This window comes from Coffea arabica, chromosome 6c, assembly GCF_036785885.1.
Source record: "Coffea arabica cultivar ET-39 chromosome 6c, Coffea Arabica ET-39 HiFi, whole genome shotgun sequence".
Lineage (NCBI taxonomy): Eukaryota > Viridiplantae > Streptophyta > Magnoliopsida > Gentianales > Rubiaceae > Coffea > Coffea arabica.
This window is the reverse complement of record NC_092320.1, coordinates 19,249,440-19,265,585: the sequence shown is the minus strand read 5'-3', so window position 1 is coordinate 19,265,585 and position 16,146 is coordinate 19,249,440. Positions and strand designations below refer to the sequence as shown.

Below are 16,146 nucleotides of genomic sequence, written 5' to 3'. Positions count from 1 at the left end.
CTGATAATCTCATGTTGCCCACCTCTATATTCAAATATTATACGTCCATGCTTTTTTTAAGGACTCAAAATGATTATAATAATCTTCCCAAAAGTAATAAAATGCCTATCAAACTTAAAAAACACATCTCCAAGAATCTTCCCATCACCAAATACTATATCACTGTTATGCTACTTCTTTCATATAGTTTTAATCCACCCTTTTTCACCTATTCAAGTTTTCTTATCCTTTTTATAATCCAAGTCTCCATGTCTCACAAATTCTAGTGTTAATGATGTTTTTTAATTGACTTGTATCTCACTCTTTCCATTTGTTATCATTTTTCCTAAGACCAAAGTTCAATCAACGACTACAAACACAAATATACGATTGTAAATTTGGCCAAAGGAATATAGTGGAAATGATTTAGGCCTGAGGCAAGACTCTTTAAGACTAGAAGAAAAACAAAAATATATTCATTGAATAATTTGATTTAAATATAAAAACTCCTTAAGGGAAATTTAAGGTATTAATATGAATTTTTTCCCTTACATCAGCCACATAAAACCCTAAAATGTTTTGGGGATCATGTGGCAATAGATGAAAACACAGGAAATTATATATAATTTACCTAATATTTTAGAAGAAATACATCCCTCTCCTGTATGATTAAAAATAAAAAAAAAATTGGAATGGTTTTTCCCCCCTTTTCCCCCTTTTAATACCAAGAAAAAAAAATAAAAAAGTGTCTTCTCCCTTTTTTCCACCCTCTTTAATAACAAGGGGAAAAAAGTAAAAAAAAAATGTCTTCTTCTTTTTTTCCTTGTGTACTTATCAATACTTAAAATATGAAAATAGAGAGATAACTCAATTTTAAAAAAGAAAATAAAAATAATAAAGAATCCAATGTGCTTATTATTTTAAAATTACTACTTACTCTTCACCCCTACTGCCCACTCTAACTTATTTTAAATTAATTATAATATTGGATTCTTCTTTATTTTCCTTTTTTCTGAAATTGAGTTTTCTGTCAACCTCTATTCAATTTCTTTTTTTTTCTTAATAGTTGAGAATGAAAAAAAAAAGGGAACCCTTTTACATTTTTCTTGGTCCTTTTAGAATGAAAAAGGAGAATAACTGCGAGGTCAAATGCCTGCAAAATAATGTTAAAAAGGTAAATTGATATTAGCACTATAGTTTAAAGGGATAAAGTTATAATAACCCCCAATTTTAGTAACCTTGTTGCTAAAAATAATGTAATTCCTCTCTTTCCAGACATATACTGTTGATGTTTACTCATCATTTCATAGTGTTTACTCATCAGTCCACAAACCAAAGCTTACTTTTGCCGTATTCTTCAAGTTATTTTAAACACAAAATATATAAAGATTGTTTCTAGAAACATTACTCGCGAAGGACAACGTATTCTTTGCCAGAAACCATTACTAGAATCAGATATTAAAGCTATGTTTCTTCTGCTGTTAATTGCTTGTATGTAATTGAGATCTTCTCCACCTCGATGCAAACCTAACCGAATCCAAAAACGTTGTATTTAAGGTGCAATGATTTGATTCTGATAACGATTCTTCAGCAATCATATTTTTCCTTCAAGTCTTAAGTTGTGTCATTTGGTGGGTATCTCTGATTAATTGACTTCGTACCAGCTGCAAATAAATAATATAGAGGACTATTAATACCCTGATACTTGTCTGATCCTTATTAGGCCTGTCAATCGGGCCTAATGAGCCGGGTTTTGATGAGTTCAAGTTCAACTCATTTAATTTGAAACATTTTTGGGCTTCGGGCTATGAGTTTCGGGTTCGTAAATGTGAAACTCATACTTAGCTCATATAATATTTGGGTTGTGAGCCTTAATTGGGTTTAGCCCATGCTCATTTATTACTCCTTAATTTTCTTAATATAATTACTATAACTATTAAGTTGTAAAACTAATTTAACATATACAAGACTATAATATTAAAACTAAACATGAACAAATAATAGTTCTTAAAAAGTATATAAACCAAAAAATTTTTCAACAATATTTATATTTAATCCGTTTAAAATGCATGAAAAATAGTAATAAAACATGCGATCATAAGCCAATGCATCTTTAAAAGTTGAAACTTTTTTTTTATAATCTTGTGATTTAAATCCGAACATGCTTGATGATTTTTGTGTTTGTAGACCAAAAAAAAATCAACCAATAATATGCCAATACAAAAATTTACTCAACCAATAAGAAAAATTAGAGATTTAGTTATGCATTACTAATATTGGCTCTCAAGAAAGCTCACGAAAGAGTCTTTAGATGTATTTTTGTGTTTTGTAATTTATATATATATTTAGTATTTAGTAAAAATATATTTGGATATATAATTATACATAATATCAAAATATAAATATTATATATATAGGTATATAATTATACATATATTTGGGCCTATATCGGGTTTGAGCCTAATAAGGCCCAAGCTCGGCTCACATTTATTTCGGGCCTAATTTTTAGGCTCAAGCTCAGACCGACTCACTAAATGATAGGGCTCATCGGGCTTTCTGTCGGGCCGAACGAGCCGAGCTCGGGCTGGCTCAGCCCCATTGACAGTCCTAATCCTTATCCTTGATTTGCTAAATAATTGGGTATTGTCGTATGTGGTAGTTTCACCTCTTGATGACTTGTTTCTGGCGGTTTTAGCGTCCATGGATAATCAATTCGACATCACTGGTTTGGAGTCCAATGTTTGGTTTTTTGAATAGACTTGAGTCTTTTTTTTTTTTCTTTTTTTTTGGCCAATGGACTTGAGTTTAACGCTCACTGAACTCCAATCTATGTCAAGAGAGTGGGTTAGATGCATGGACTCTAGACTATATCACCTCTAAAAGTATCCTTCTTGTTGTTATCAATAATTTTGCATTAATATGACAGGCATTGATCTTTCTTAATGAACTTAGAACTTATGAATTTTGTCTGAATAGAAGATTGCATTTTTTAGTTCAATCCCATTGAGGTAATTAAGTTAATTTCACTACAAATTTTAAACTACTGCCCTTTATGTCTAGTGGAATCAAGATATCAGTGGGTCTCCGTTGCGTGTCTTATGTTCTAAATTATTGGCAACGAGGAGAGCTATTCAAGCATGGAACAAGCAACACTTTGGGAATGTGTTTGACGCTGTGAGATCTGCAGAAATGGCGGTACAAAGGGCTGAGGAAAGTGTAGATAACAATGCCTCGGAGGAGTGTCAGATTGAGCTCAACAAGGCTCAGGCGGAGCTAAGGCATGTACTATCAATTGAAGAGCAATTTTGGAGACAAAAAGCCAGGGTGAAATGGCTTTGCCAAGGAGACAGCAATTCAAAGTACTTTCATGCAATAGTAAGACAGAGACGGTCTCAAGGAATGATACATCGTATCAAAAATTCTGACGGCGTTTGGGTGGATAATGAGGATGATATAGCTAGTGCGGCAATAACTTATTTCCACGATCTCTTCAACGATTCTTTGGCATCATCTTCAGATATGCTAAGCCTTATTCCGCCTATGGTCTCGGGGGAGGATAATGCAAAGTTGGAAGAAGTCCCATCAATTGAAGAGGTACACCGAGTCTTGAGGTCAATGGATGAAGAAAGTGCTGCTGGCCCAGACGGTTTCACAGGGAAATTCTTTACTTTTGCATGGCAAGTGATCGCTCAAGACGTCTACAAAGCGGTACTCAGTTTTTTTTGTGGAGCGGAGTTACCTCGGTTCATTACCTCTACTTCAATTGTACTAATTCCAAAGGTGCAAAATCCTCAAGATTTTTCTCAATTCAGACCCATCAGTCTTTGCAATTTTTTCAACAAACTTTTATCCCGGATCTTGGCAGATAGAGTGGCGGATATTTTGCCAAAAATCATTTCCCCCCATCAGACGGGATTTGTTAAGGGCCGTAATATAACGAAAAATTTTCTGCTAGCTCAAGAGGTGATATCGGGTATGGCGAAAAAGAATAGAGGAGGCAATGTGGTTATGAAGCTAGACATGTCTAAGGCATATGACAGAGTGGCATGGAGTCATATTATCAATGTTCTGAGGAGGTATGGCTTTGGTGAAAGATTCATCGATATGGTTTGGTGGTTGATTTCAAATGCCTGGTTTTCAATCATTATCAATGGATCCTCATACGGTTTTTTAAATCTTCAAGAGGACTCCGGCAGGGTGATCCATTATCACCAGCATTATTCATTATAGGGGCTGAGGCATTATCTAGAGCATTAAATAACCTTGCCCGGAAACCAGGTTTTGTGGGATTTAAAGTTCCGTATGGATGCCCGCCTATTACTCATTTGGCTTTTGCGGATGATATTCTCATATTTGCAAATGGATCCTCATTTTCCCTGAAGGCTATCATGCAAGTGTTAGAGGCTTATCAAAGATGTTCGGGGCAGCTGATAAATGTACAAAAAAGTTGTTACTTAATCCATCCATCGATGCCATCGGCGAGACGACGGGTGATTGATCGTATCACTAGGTTTGCCTGGCAATCATTTCCGATACGCTATTTAGGGTTTCCGCTCTATTTTGGAAGATGTAAATCATCTTATTTTGGAGAAGTGTGTCAATCGATTCTAGCAAGGATTTTGTCTTGGAAATCAAGGCTACTCTCCTTTGGAGGTAAGATAATTCTAATCAAGCATGTATTATCATCAATACCAGTTCATCTGATGTCAGCAGCGGTAATCCCGAGTAAGGTGTTTAAAACTATAGAAAAGGCGTGCTCGACATTCCTGTGGAGATCATCACCCGACGAGTCGAAGTTTCACTGGATACGTTGGTCCCAGTTGTGTTATCCGATTGAGGAAGGAGGAGTTGGTTTCCGGAGACTCCGTGATGTATACACAGCTTTTTCCTGCAAGTTGTGGTGGAACTTCCGAACAGGATCATCGTTGTGGTCGACATTCATGAAAGCAAAATATTGCAAAGGTCTTCACCCTTGTCAGGTTGAACTTAGGAAAACTGATTCGTCAATTTGGCGAAGGATGGTAAACGTGAGCCGACAAGTGGAGCTGTCGATGTTATGGGTGGCCAAACATGGGGCGTGTCATTTTTGGTACGATAACTGGTTGGGAAGTGGTGCTTTATTTCTACAAGTTCCGGTTATCCCACATTTATCATTCAGAAAATTCACACTCAATGGTCACTGGGATTTGAATCTTTTATACCAGACATTGCCAAGGGAGAATGTTTTTTCCATTTTAGAGCAAATGGTCCCGGAAGAAGGAAATGAAGTTGAAGTCATTTGGATGCCCACAACATCCGGAAAATTCTCCCTAAAGTCCGCTTTCGGGGATATTAGGCAGGCTCGCCCCACGTCTATGGTATTTGCCTCTATTTGGCATTCCCGCATTCCTGTAAAAGTTTCATTTTTCATGTTGAGATTACTTCTGGGAAGGATTCCGATACCAGATCAGTTATGCAAACTGGGTTTCCATTTACCTTCCAAATGCTTTTGTTGTTCTGCGGCATCTGAGGAGTCTATTGAGCATTTATTTTCCAATGGCCACATAGCGACGGTAATATGGAATTATTTTGGAGGTCTATGTGGATTGAATTTTTCAGGATCTTACTTACGAGCTCGCATAGTATGTTGGTGGTTGCGATCACATGACTATGAGCTACGACGGTTTATTGACCGCATTCTTCCAAGTGTAGTTTGTTGGCAGATTTGGAAGGCGAGGAATAAAGCAATGTTTGAGGGTATTCAGATGCGATCGTCGGCCATTTGCCGAGCCATCTTCGCAGAAATCCATACTATGGTGGGAATACAGTTCAAAAAAGTTATTCGACTGCAATCATTCAGTCAGTTGTATGATTGGAAGATTCCTTCTGGTGGCAGGGTTGCATATAAAGTTATCCGCTGGGAGACAAAGGAGACAGGAAGGTATATACTTAATACGGATGGCTGTGCTAAAGGTAATCCAGGAGTGGGTGGAGGTGGTGGGGTTCTTCGGGATTCAACTGGCTTACCACTGATTGCCTTCTCGGCCTACTTGGGAGAAACTACAAGTCTCCGCGCAGAGGCTCGAGCTCTTCTAATTGGCCTTCAAACGTGTATACAAAAGGGCTTCGAAGACATATGTGTACAATCAGATTCATTAGTTTTGATTGGGATCATTCAGCGTCGTACTCAGTATCCGTGGCAAATTCGAAGAGAAGTTAACCAGATTTGGAAGCTAGTAGAAGATCCTGCTAGATTCTCACATTGCTATCGGGAAGCTAATACAGTTGCTGATGCTTTGTCTAATGTGGGAATATCTCATCCACAGCAACAAATGAAGGTTTACGATACCTTTAGTATGTTCCCAAGACTGGCTCGTGGAGCAATCTGTTTGGACAGATTAGGAATGCCTTCACTTCGAAAAATCACAAATATGTAAGAGGAATATTTTTTTTTTCCCATGAATAAATAAAAACATATTTCCAAAAAAAAAAAATAGTCCATTCACATTTTGATTGGCTTCATGGTAGAGATATGCACAAAAACTTCCGCAATTGTCAGCCAGTTAGCATTCTTTAGAACCAGGTTCATTCGAAAGAAAACCCACATTCTACACCTTATAAAGAGAGAGGCAAAACCCAAGAATTGGAGAGTCAAATTTCATGGTTATCAGACAATGTCTCAACTGGTTGAGGTGAATATTGCGTTACACTCAGAATTTGTCACGGAAATCATATCTGAATGATTTCGTACCAACTGAAAATAATTAAGAGGACCCAATATATGTGTGATCCACGAGGTGATAGCTACACTGGAGTTTTATCAAGTGGTAATTGCACCTCTTGATAACAGGTTTCTCGTGGGTTTAACGTGTAAGGATTTATTTGATTTGGATTTGAGCTTTGGTCAATTTTCAATAATTTTGATTTGATTTGGAAACTTTTTTTTTTATATTATTGATTCTAATATTTATTCTTTAGTTATCTTTCAGATTTCCAAGTTTAATTCTTATCCCTGGAATGCATGGTTTCACTAGTGCGTCACCTCAAGTACCGAAACTTCATTTGTTACGGCCAATTAGGCATTATCCAGTGGCAAAGTTTATCATCACCAATGTAGAACCTAATCTATACAATCAACTAATTTTCTCCTTATCTTCATGAAAAATGATAAATGTTAACTTAAAAACGGTAATTCGTGAGAGCTAACCGATGACTGATCACATGAATTGCATGTGCACATCAAGAAAACTATCGTTGTCCCTTATATTTGGAGTTTTGTCCAATTTGGTTCCATATTATCATTGCAAATCAATTAAATTTTTTGACTTTAAAATTGAATTACCAATGTATGACAGCTAACAACAATTAAGGAAAATTAAAGTGAAAAATTACTTAATACCAAATGCAGGTAAAGTTTTTATTTATTTATTTATTTATTGTCTAGAGTACCAAAAATGTACCATTTTGAAGACAAACTGGCAACCACGGTCAGCATTATACCCACCAGAAGATTAGGAGAGGCAGCCTTTTGGAACGTCTTGGACACCTTTTTCTTCGTGTTTTGATTTACAATTGTGACATATTTTTCGGCACCTTCTTCTTCGAGTTCGGAAATAGCTAGCCACGGTGAGAATATGTCTTGGACAGCTTTTTCTACGGGCCGTTCTGATTTAGCTACTGTTAGATGTATGCCGGGACACAAGCAGTGACGGAGCCAGGATTTTTTTTTTTTGAGGGCCAAAATTTTTTCCTAATAAAATTATTTTAATATATTATGTTCAAAATAATTTTCTTCTATTCAAATATTTGACATCTAAAAATATCAAATATTAAATTTAATTATAAAGGTATGTCTATTCATAAATATGCGGTATAGTCATAACAAAAAAGATAACTTTTGATTAAATATCTTATAACATCACAAACCATCCAATTTGCACATTATGAGAAGATGCTCTCCAATATGTCATCTATGCAATATATATATATATATATATATATATATAACCATGTAATATAAATGTAACTATTTTCAATTGAAAAAAGATAAAAGTTATGTTAACATAATTTGAAATTTCAATATCTTTTTTTAGAAGTAAATTGAGCTCTACGCTCTTTCATAGAACTAAATTCATCTATGATTGAATCATTGCTAAATTTTTCAGCAACTTCCTGTTAGACAATCATTCAAGAAATTATCTTGCATCTTGTTTCGGAGCTTTGTCTTGATTATTTTCATAATTGAAAATGTCCGCTCTATAGTTGTAGTTGATATAGGAAGAGTAATAACAAATCTAATAAATCTGTCAATAAGAAGATATATCACTGATTTTCTTGTCTTCACCAAGTCTTGACATAACTCATGAATACTAGATAATTCTTGCAATTCATGATGATTTGGAATGTCGAACTCAAAATATTGAAGTTCTATTCTTAGACGTACTAGTTCTTGCTTTTAACAATTATGAATTGGGTCTTTTTAGGCCATTAAAAATTATGAATTGGGTCTTTTTATTCTAATACATTACATTGGGTCAATTTACTATGGAACATCAAATTATATGTTTAATTTTTGAAAGTTAAATAATTAGTACAATAAAAATTAAATAACTTTTTCTGAAGAAAAAAATTAATTCAAAGATGACTAATTCATATATATATATATATATATATATCTCAACTCTCAAAAATTAATGCAATTTTTGACAATGTTTTGACTTGACACACATTTCAAAGTCAACCAAATGCCTAATTTAATGAATTCACCATGTAATTGCTGTAAAAACTTTTAGTATGTATTAATGGGTTATATATTTTTGTTCTCTCTTTTATTTGTATAAGTAGTAGGGTAAGGGAAGTTAGCTAGGTGCTATGTATTTGGAAAGAGTTTCACCATGCCTCTTTTCAACCTGAACTTATGGTCCCTCCAAATATTACTTACTACAATTAGTATAAAAAATTAAATGTGCTAATAACCAACTTCCTAAAGTGCTGGGACTAGTCCTATTTCAAGTTGACCGGAGCAGAGAATCCAAGCCTTTTCCGCATCCGAGTCATTTTACATGAAAGATCTTGGGATTGAATACCAATACCCAAGTTTCATCAACGCATTGCCTCACAAAATCTGATGCTGCTAGATTACAAAACCATACAATCACAGAAGCTCCTGAAAGAATTTCAACTCTAAAGACGGTTGGCTGACACACCGTGGCATATCCTTTCATAGTTTTCTATTGCCGCTATGCGCAAGGCGTCACTCATATTTGATCATCTGTATTTGAATTAAACTCCGAGGAGTGTTAGTGCTACTTTTGACAATCAAAGCTCTATATGTTTCAATTTCTTTGTGCACCTGGGACACATGTTACTAGATTGCAGTCTAAAGTTTTTTTTTTTTTTTTTTCATTTTCTGCTAATGTATACCCTTATGTAGATTTTTTTTTTAAAAAAAATTTCCCCGAGTGGAGGTTTGTTAGATGAGTATCGACAGGTGTCGAGCTTATGCAATAATAATATTAATAATCCTAATTGCCAACAGAAGCAACTTCGTGTCAATTATGGTACTGGAACAGGGACTCTAGATGTGCAATGGGTTACTAGATTCATCTTGGTTCCGAAGAGTTTGCTAAATCCGATATACCAAAATTTATTTAAGAAAAATCTCTAATTTGTATATTGGGCAAGTAGGGTCGAATCCACAGGGATTGGGGATAATTTGTTTCTTTCAGGGTCTGAAGAATGAGAGGTTTTTGGAGAATATAAAATAACTAATTAACTAACTAATGAAACAACTAACAGAAATAAACATGAATTAATCAATAACCAATACAATTCTAATCCAATGTGCAACTTTTCAGACACAGTTAATTCAACTGATCATCGATGCAAAGACAATTCAATTACTCATTAATAGATTGGTTATAGTTGTCATGCATACGATAAACAACCAGTCTTTCCTTACTTTTTCGATAGTCAAGGTACGACCATTAACTATTTTCCTAACCAAGAAATAACCCTAGGTACGATCATAGGATTTAATTTCTCGATTGCAATAAAATTTGGAAAAGGCCAACCCTAACCAATAAACACGCTACGAGGGTTCGTTTAAGTTATATCATACGTTTCCCTAACATGAAACCACTCATGCTAGTTGCTACCGGGATGGAGTAATCAAACAATTATGGATTCAACTACCCCCAATTACCAAATAGACTATGTAAATAATTAAATATTGCGCGACTATTCAATCATACACAATAGTCATAACCACTAAAAGCAGAAAACATATAAATACCAATGAATAAAAGAAGCAATTAAAATAATTTAGATCTCACAGTTATTATTGAACCAAATCTTCAGTTGTCCCCTTGACTAGAAATATGAAATAGTTCTCCATTAATGAAGAACAAGCCATGCAAAAATCTGTTCGAAGCTTTCCAATTGTCTTCTTGTCTATCGGTCAAGAAAACAAGAATAACTATGCTTTGTCCCTAAGCAAGAGCTATATGCTGAATTCTCCCTGCCGAATTGCTTAATTGATTGGTTTCCTAATACGAATCAAATTCTTAAAGAGTTTCCTATTACAATTCAATTTTCTAAAAACTCTTCCAATTGCTCGAGATTGACATGGAATGCAAAGAAATAGGAAACTTCAGTAGCTGTCAAGTTTTGGAATTTGACTTGGATTGAGAAACTGCCCAATATCAATCCCGACTTTCTAGCTTTGAATCCCGAACTTCTCTAGACTTGACAGTAATTCTTGAAAAATTACCTCTTTTATCATATTTTGCTCATTTTCCTACAATTGGCACCGTTAACCAAATATAAGTAGAATCTATCAATTAAAATAATATTTGGCTAAAATCAAGGGGAAAATAATTATAAATTTAGTAACAAATTATGACCTATCAATTTCCCCTACACCTAAATAATGCTTGTTCTCAAGCATGAGAACACAAATCAAGCAATTAAATTCAAACAATGGCTATTACTCGAATCATCTATTGCCACAATACAATTAAAAACATATGTCAAGTATTAGTGATAATTTTCAAGAAATATCTCTCCAGTCAGCTTTCAAGATCAAGAACTCTTTCAATTTATGACTAACTAATCTAAGAATATAAAATATTCAACAAACATCCATAAGCAAATGGTTTGATTATTAAGCAAAATCTCAACATTAAAATTCATGGATCAGCATTTGATAAAGTTAAAATAAATGTATATTGTTCTGAGTAAATTAACTATCTAATGCAAAACTTGAGGGTAGTTATGGAATTAAATTGTTTTCTCTCTTCTAACACTAATTTTATATTGTTTTTGTATTTGAATTGGGCTGATTTGTTACTAGCTAATTAGTTTTAGGGGAGGTTTTCAATATTTTGAAAATCTTAGGGAAGGACAGCGAGACTATCAAAAACCTTAGGGAAGGTCTCTGAAATTACCCCTTTATTCTACATATGGGACCGTCCTTACTGTTCCCATGAAAGATTGGTCTCTGAGTCAACCACCAGCCTTTGGGCTGTGTTTTCAGGCTCGGACCGGACCGGCCGGTCGGACCGGGAACCGGGCAGGCATCCGGTCCGAGCTAGCTAAAAAACTCGGCTGTTAAAAAACCGGTCAAACTCGGTCATAACTCGGGTTGGACCGGTGAACCGGAATTTTTGATTAACTCCGGTTTTTTATTTTTTTCCATTTTCGGCCTTTTTTTGGGTCAGACTTTGACAAATTGACCAACTAAAAACGCTAAAAATTGACTGAAAAAATAGAGCAAAATTGACAAAAGCTTTCGTGAGCTTCTGTTTGAGTCAATTGAGTGTTTCTTCTTCAGCCGATAGGCGATAACCTCGCCGATAGCCGTTCAGCCACCACCGCCGCTCTTGAGATCCATCGCCGATCTCTGGCCTCCATCACTCTTGAGATCCACAGCCTTCAATCGCTGGCCTCCGCCGCCGCAACACCACCAGTTCGTTCAGATTTCAAGAGAAGCAAGTAGTTAGCAAGCGGGTGAACTGAAGCTAAAGCCTAAATCTGGTAATTTTTACAATCTGAAGGCTATTATTGCTGATTTGTTATGCTAAAGTTGATATGTGGCTGGAATTTTTTGATTCATTATGCTGGGCCTTCGGGATTGGATTTTGCGGGTGTGAAACTAATACGAAGGCCACAACTGTTGTGCTCTGTTCTCAGTTCTCTCCCTTTCTTTTATGCACGTTTCTCCCTTTCCAGCTAACTGAATCACCTATATGAAAGACAAATGTATCAGTTTGCAAATTTATTGTTGCCCGAATATGATGCCTGTGATTTTTCAAAAACTTTACTATTATGGCGTATGTTAAAAACTTTCTACCATTTTTACATGGATGAAATGGATGAGGATTACATGGAAGGGATGAAATGGATGAGGATTACTTTGAATGGAAGATGATTTTGAGAGGACAGACAAGTATGATAAACCTCCAGGTCTTATAATTTAGCACCGCCAATCATATGCACATTTTAATAGCTAGACCTTCTCACAATTCTTGCCACATTTTAATGGCTCCGTGATTTAGAGATCAGGTTCGACCCCCTCAAATTCTTGTAATTTTTAATTTTAGTTGCATGAATAAATTAAAGGGTCGGCATTCCTCTCCTGTATGAGGTTTGCCATTAAAAAAAAACTATTATGTTAAAAAAATGTGTAATAGTAATTATGATAAATCTTGTTCTTAAAATCATAAACCTTGATTTTATTTAATTAATGTCTTATCTGTTTAGAAAAATATGAATGAGAAATTGTTGAATTTTGACAAGCTCATTTTGGACCCTGAAGCCCAATGAAATAAAAGGGCCGAGTTTGAGCCATAATGTTTCAAAACCCAAATCGATTTAACCTGAAACTAGTTGTTATGTTTTTTTTTTTTTTTTTTCAACAGCCTGAATCAGACTTTTGTTGTTTTATAAACCTAATCCCAGAATTAACCTCAAAAGCCGGCAACTCTTGAGGCAATCCCAGGGACTTATATCCCAACCCAAACCCAACCCCAACCCCGATGTGGGACAAATGTACCTATAGGGGGGACCTGCTGCTAAGTGGGATACTACCACCCAATACCCTTTCAACCCTGAGGCAATTTGTCTTTTTTCAACAGCCTGAATCAGACTTTTGTTGTTTTATAAACCTAATCCCAGAATTAACCTCAAAACTTGGCTAAGTTGTTGCTAAGTTGTTATGTTTTTCAGCCTGAATCAGCCTGAATCAGACTTTTGTTGCTAAGTTGTTATGTTTTATTAACCTCAAATCAGCCTGAATCAGACTTTTGCTGCTAAGTTGTTATGTTTTTCACTAAGTCTAAACTTGGCTACTTCAGAACCCAACCTATTAGGCTCAATTGACATGCCTAAAGATACGTTGTATATGGCATTAGTGAAATTTTCCTAATTAATCAGGTGACTCTGGTTGAAAAAGATCCGGTGGATATAAAAAGAGGTCTTATGATCCGGTGGATTATGAAACTATTGATAAAGTTTAATTTTGGGTAATTGATGAGGAACAAGAAGGAGAGCTTGATTATGATGAGTTAGAAGAAATGATTGAAGAAGAATTTCCCAAAACTAGCGAGAATGAAGCCTCTCAATCACGTAAGTTTATATTTGCTAACTTTATTTAAGTTTCTTTTTAATTTGTGTCTATTTTTGAATATTTTTATTTATGAGTATTTAAATGATTTGTAGATAAGAAAGACACAAATATTGTGCAACTTGATGATGAGGATGATGTTGATGATATCGACTTCGAAAGTTATGAAATTGGAGATAAGGATGATGAAGATGAAGATGAAGAATGGCTTAGATAGTTCTTTGGAACATGGTGTTTTATTTAGATTGATATTATCAAGCATTTGAACATGAACTTGTTACCTTATTTGGATTGCTATTTGTTAATGATTGAACATATATGGGATTTCTATTTTATAAATTTGTGAGTTTGGATGAATTTGGTGAATTGTTTGATGAATTAGATATAAATTTAGATGATTGGATTCTTTGGTTATATTTTGTAAATTTGATTTGCAGGTATGTGTGTGTGTATAATATATATATATATATATATATATATATATATATATATATATATATATATATGACGTATATATGACGTCATCCGAGTCGACCCCCTATCGACCCCGGTCGAACCCATTGACCCCTGACCCCCGACCTCTACCGAGTCGAGTCCCGGTCCGAGTTTGAAAACATAGCCTTTGGGTTGGTGACCACCACCAAAGTATTAAAACTTGGTGGGGTGCCTCAATTAAATGTGGCATTATTTAAAAAAATCCAGGTAGGTGCATAGTGCATCCGTTTAGTCTGGTGGTGGTTCAATTATCTTCAAATTATCCTTGGACCTCTTCAGATCCTCCCCCTCCCCAATAGTGTAAGAAGCTATCGTACGGGAAAAAAAAAAAACCAGCTCTCTAAGTCTTATCCCATAAAGATATGTAGTTGAAAATCAGAACGCATTGGTTTCACGAGAGTTTTCCTTATCCACCTTGTCTCCCAATTATCTATCAACATATAACACCGTTTTTAAACCATACGGGACCAACAGATTCCAAACATTGAACTGAGGATCCGGTGGGCATTCCGTCCGAGTTAATCAATTGAGTTGAACAGACATTGACTAGACCTGCTTAGAAATTGGGTTTGAATAAAGAAAATTGAGTTTTTAACTACATATTTTGATTCTTTTAGATTATATCTTTCTTGTGCATTTCAATCTTTGCAATTTAATAATTGTTTTTTAGATTGGATTTACATGTTTAGTTTTCGAGAGGCCCCTTGACCTGGACGCGAGACTTGACAAGTTGTATCTCTACTCGATTTTGGGTATTTAATAATTTCATATTTTATTGCACCAATGTTTCTTAGATTGGATTTACATGCTTAGTTCTGGAGAGGCCCTCCTAATCTGGATTCGAGGCCTGACAAGTTGTATTTCTACTCGATTTCGGGTATCTAGTAATTTCATATTTTATTATGCCATTGTTTCTTAGATTGGATTTTGATTATCTTAGATTATGTCTTTCTCATTTCAATCTTTGCAATTTAATTATTGTTTCTTAGATTGGATTTACCTGTTTAGTTCTGGAGAGCCCCTTCTAATCTCAATTCAAGGCCTGAAAGTTGTATTTCTACTGAATTTCAGGTATTTAATATTTTTCATATTTTATTACACCATTTTGTAACTCAATCACATCATATTTCAACTCTTGGTACACTATTTTCCAACTCAATTACATTAAAAAGCAAACTTGTGAGACCCCGTCAGCCCCTGATCCTATTAATATAACACATGCAGATTATATTATAGTCAAAGAAAAATTGCCATATTCGTCTCTTAAATTTTTGGTAAAAGCTTTTTTTAGTCCATCAAAATTAGACTTAGTCGGAATAGTCCATCAAAATATAAAAAAGAAAAGCGTCCTTTTAGTCTGCGAGCTCATTTCTTCATCGGTTCTCTAGCCAAAAAGTGCATGCCTTTCTTAGGTACCCATAATTTAAATAGAAAAATGGGAACACAATTTATTTTCTTCCCAAAAAAGCACATGACAATCATATGACCACCTCCTGAATAGGGAATTCTAATTATTTTCCGCCAAATTCACAATCGAAGAAAGAGTAAACTAGAGATGACCTTTACACTTTCTTGTTCGATTATGGATCTGGTGGATAAGAATTAAGGTTCCTTTGCTAGAGGAGTGGTTATGTGATTGTCATGTCTTTTTTTTTTAAAGAGAAAGAAATTGTGTTTCAATTTTGCCATTGAAATTGTGGGAACCAGAGAGATGGTGCACTTTTTGGCTTAAAAATTGATCGAAAGTGAGTTTTGAGACTAAACGGGCACATTTTTTATAATTAATTTGATGTTTATATCAAAACCATACAAATTTACACGAAATGTACTAAAAATTATACAAACTGATTTGAACTAGATAGAATTTAACTTGCTGTATAAGACAATTTATTATACACAATAATGGTTTCTGGATATCGATTCTTACATTTCTTCTGAGCTTTGATTTGCATCTTATGTTACGGATACATCCAATTGACTTCATAATTCGTACCGACAGATAATCAATAATGCTACCGGGTGATTCATGAGTTGATAAAGAATTCAGTGCTCTTAAGTGGTAGTTGCAA

The 16,146-nt window shown here is 34.9% G+C and overlaps 1 long non-coding RNA gene across 2 annotated transcripts; it reads left to right on the top strand.

The window, feature by feature from the left end:
- Positions 1-11,706: 11,706 nt before the first annotated feature.
- LOC113694176 (uncharacterized) lies at positions 11,707-13,939 on the top strand. 2 transcript variants are annotated; one of them, XR_011815963.1, is made up of 3 exons: positions 11,707-12,406; positions 13,393-13,584; positions 13,678-13,939. It is a non-coding gene; the product is annotated as an uncharacterized lncRNA (long non-coding RNA). The 2 variants fall into 2 exon arrangements; XR_003449274.2 differs by having other exon boundaries at positions 11,711-11,994.
- Positions 13,940-16,146: the final 2,207 nt, after the last annotated feature.